The sequence below is a fragment of the Rosa chinensis genome, chromosome 5, assembly GCF_002994745.2.
Source record: "Rosa chinensis cultivar Old Blush chromosome 5, RchiOBHm-V2, whole genome shotgun sequence".
Classification (NCBI taxonomy): Eukaryota; Viridiplantae; Streptophyta; class Magnoliopsida; order Rosales; family Rosaceae; genus Rosa; species Rosa chinensis.
Genome location: NC_037092.1, coordinates 48,816,066 through 48,819,254, shown reverse-complemented (window position 1 = coordinate 48,819,254; position 3,189 = coordinate 48,816,066).

Sequence of the window (3,189 nt, the reverse complement as noted above, 5' to 3'; positions counted from 1 at the left end):
TGGTGTCTAGGAAGGGGACAACGCTCATGACTGGTTCTTGAATCCAGAAGTGCGTGCAAATGAGCCTAAACCACAATGTGGGAGTAGCTCATGCCAAAATGGATTCTACCTCTCGTGGTCGCCCTCCCCTACCTGGCCATTTCAGTAAGGTTGCCCAAAGGATGTAGGAGAGACTTAGTGTCTTGACGATTATACTTGGGCCGCACGTCCACTTGATTTACCGCTTGGAATTTAATTCGAAATCAATGGTATTTATAACAAAAGAAAATGTTGTGATGCACCTAAGGTATATTGGATTAAACATAGTCTTGAAAAGGGTAGCTGTTTCAGCCCCATTGCACATCGAGACTCCCTGTTCCCGTACCTAAGTGTTGAAAATAATTGTAAAGAAAAGGAAAGAATAGAAGTAATTTTACTTAATTTCGTAAAAAAAAAAAAAAAGAAAAAAAAGAAAAAAAAAAAAAAAAAAAAAAAGAAGATAATTAGATGTGAATAGTGACGTTTTGTTGGTTTGTGTGAAAGTTTTGTGTAAATGGTGTCTAATCTTGTTAAACAAAGGAAATGTAAAGAATTAATTATAAATATTGTTAAATTCTTGATTTATTATAAGTGTGTAAATTCGTATGAGTAGATAAGGGCCCTTTTGTTAATATTGGCCTTAACCCTTCATTAGTGCCTTTCTGAGGTCTTATGAGGTTGAGGGCGGCTTTTATTAACATTTGGAGAACTGTCTAACACATGAGTTCTTTTCAAGCTGAGTAAGGGGCATATAGGTGGTGTCTTAGGTTGAGACCCTGGGTGATGGGTTCAATTGGATCTCAGAGATACTATAGACCGTGCGTAAACCACAATGTGGGAGTAGCCAATAGGGGCCTAAACCTCAATGAGGGAGTAGCCTCCGTAGTGTCACCAAAATGAGTCCTCCCTCTCACTTACCTCTTAATCTGGCCATCTAGCCTTCTGAAACAAAGGAAAGCGACTTATGTCTAGGCGACTATCCCTAGATCGTATCTCACCAATAGTAGTGGTTTCTATTGGGCTCGACTTACAACTTGTAATCAATTGAGATATTAACTTTATTTTGTAAAGATAATAAGATACTTGAACATAACCTCCACTTGTAAATTGTGTTGTTTTGCACATTTTATATTTGTATAAAACTTCTTACGTGGTTTATTTGTGAAAAGATTGTGGATAGTTTGTAATTTATACTCTATTTATACTTGTGTAAATCATAAATAGTAAATTCGTGAATAGGAACTTGTGAATAGTAACTCGTGAATAGTAAAGTTGATGTATAAATCACTAATTTGTAACTAACTCACGTTATACTTTGCTAACTTCTTTGACTTTTGATGATGTTCAGGATTCCTATGAATGACCGAGCCTTTTAGACCCTCTACACTAAAGGAAATTGAAGCAAGGCTCGCTCGTTTGAAGAATCCTTCACTTCTTGAGTACACAAGCCCTTCCCCTTCAACATACAAAGAGTACACATTTAACGAGCAAGGGAAGCGGACTTACTTTTCTGAGGAGTCTACATCACCTACACCAAGTCCATCTCCTCCTTCACGTTCACCTTCACCTGTGATTTCGTCCAACTCTACACCACCACCTTCACCACCACCTGAAGAAGTCGAAGAAGAGAGAATGGCATCTATTAGGGAACTCTCCACCGCAACTGTTGAAGGAGGACCCCCTACAGGCATAGTATACCCTCCCCCTGCAGCTGGAAGACAAGCAGAGTTTGAGCTAAAGAGTGGTTTGTTGCACAAGCTCCCTATCTTCCATGGACTTAATATGGAGGACGCTAACAAGCATGTTCGAGAATTCCAATCTGTTTGTGCAAACATGCAACCACAAGGGGCGGATGAAAACCTTCTTAAGATGAGAGCATTTCCATTCTCTCTAGCTGATAGAGCCAAGGATTGGCTATATGAGCTTCCTGCAGGTCGTATCACATCATGGGAAACAATGAGAAAGGCCTTCTTGGAAAAATACTTCCCAGCTTCTAAGGTCATCACACTTAGAAAGAAGCTCAGTGGAATAGAGCAAGCCCATGATGAGTCCTATGCTGCTTACTATGAGAGGTTCAATTCCTTACTTGCACAATGTCCTCAACATCAGATGAAGGATGAGACCCTACTCACATGTTTCTATGAAGGACTCTTACCCTTGGAAAGGCAAATGTTGGATGCTGCAGCTGGTGGAGCTTTTGTGGATAAGTCACCTGCGGTTGGGAGGGAACTTATAGCTAATCGTGCCCTAAACTCCCAACAGTATGAGGGTGTGAGACAACCCACTCGTAGGGTAAATGAGGTGAGCACTAGTCCTGCCATTGCGGATCAATTGAGCAAACTCACCCTTCTTGTGAACAAGGTGGCGACTACTCAAGGCCATGGAGGACCCTCTGCTTGTGGGGTATGCTTTACTCAAGGACATCCTACGGATCAATGTCCTCAACTGAGTGAGAATGGTGGTTGGGAGTCTGTGAATGCTATAGGAGGCTATCAAGGGAACCAAGGGGGTCCCCCACGTCCAAGGTATGATCCATATTCGAATACCTATAACCCTGGATGGAGGGACCACCCCAACTTCAAGTGGACCAACAATGAAAATGTTCAGAACCCTCTTGGTGGCAGTTTCCAACGTCCTCAAGGACCTCCCTATCAAAGACCTTACATGCCTCCTCAACACAATGTAGGGAATCCCAATTCTCACTATGATAAGACGATAGAGGCATTGACTAATTCTACTCAGGCATTGACTAGTGCCACACAGACTTTGCTTCAAGGACAACAGACCAATGCCAAGGACATTGCAGAGCTCAAGAAGCAAATGGGACAAGTGGTGGACTTCATGACCAAGTTTCATGAGAGTGGTAAGCTTCCGAGCAACACAATTCCAAACCCAAAGGGAGGCTTTGAAGGTTCCACCAACTGAGGAGAAGAGGAAACCACGTCTAGGCTGAGAAGACGTTAAAACCAAGCGCTACTTGGGAGGCAACCCATGCAAATCAGATTTGCTTTCTTTATCCTTATCTTTTATTTTTCGTTTTTGCTTTTTGAATTTAGTATTATTTTCGTAAATTTCATCCCTATATGCTTAAGTGTTTCATTGCATGCTTTTAATTGATTACATTGAGGACAATGCAATATTTAAGTGTGGGGGAAGGGATTTACACTTTTA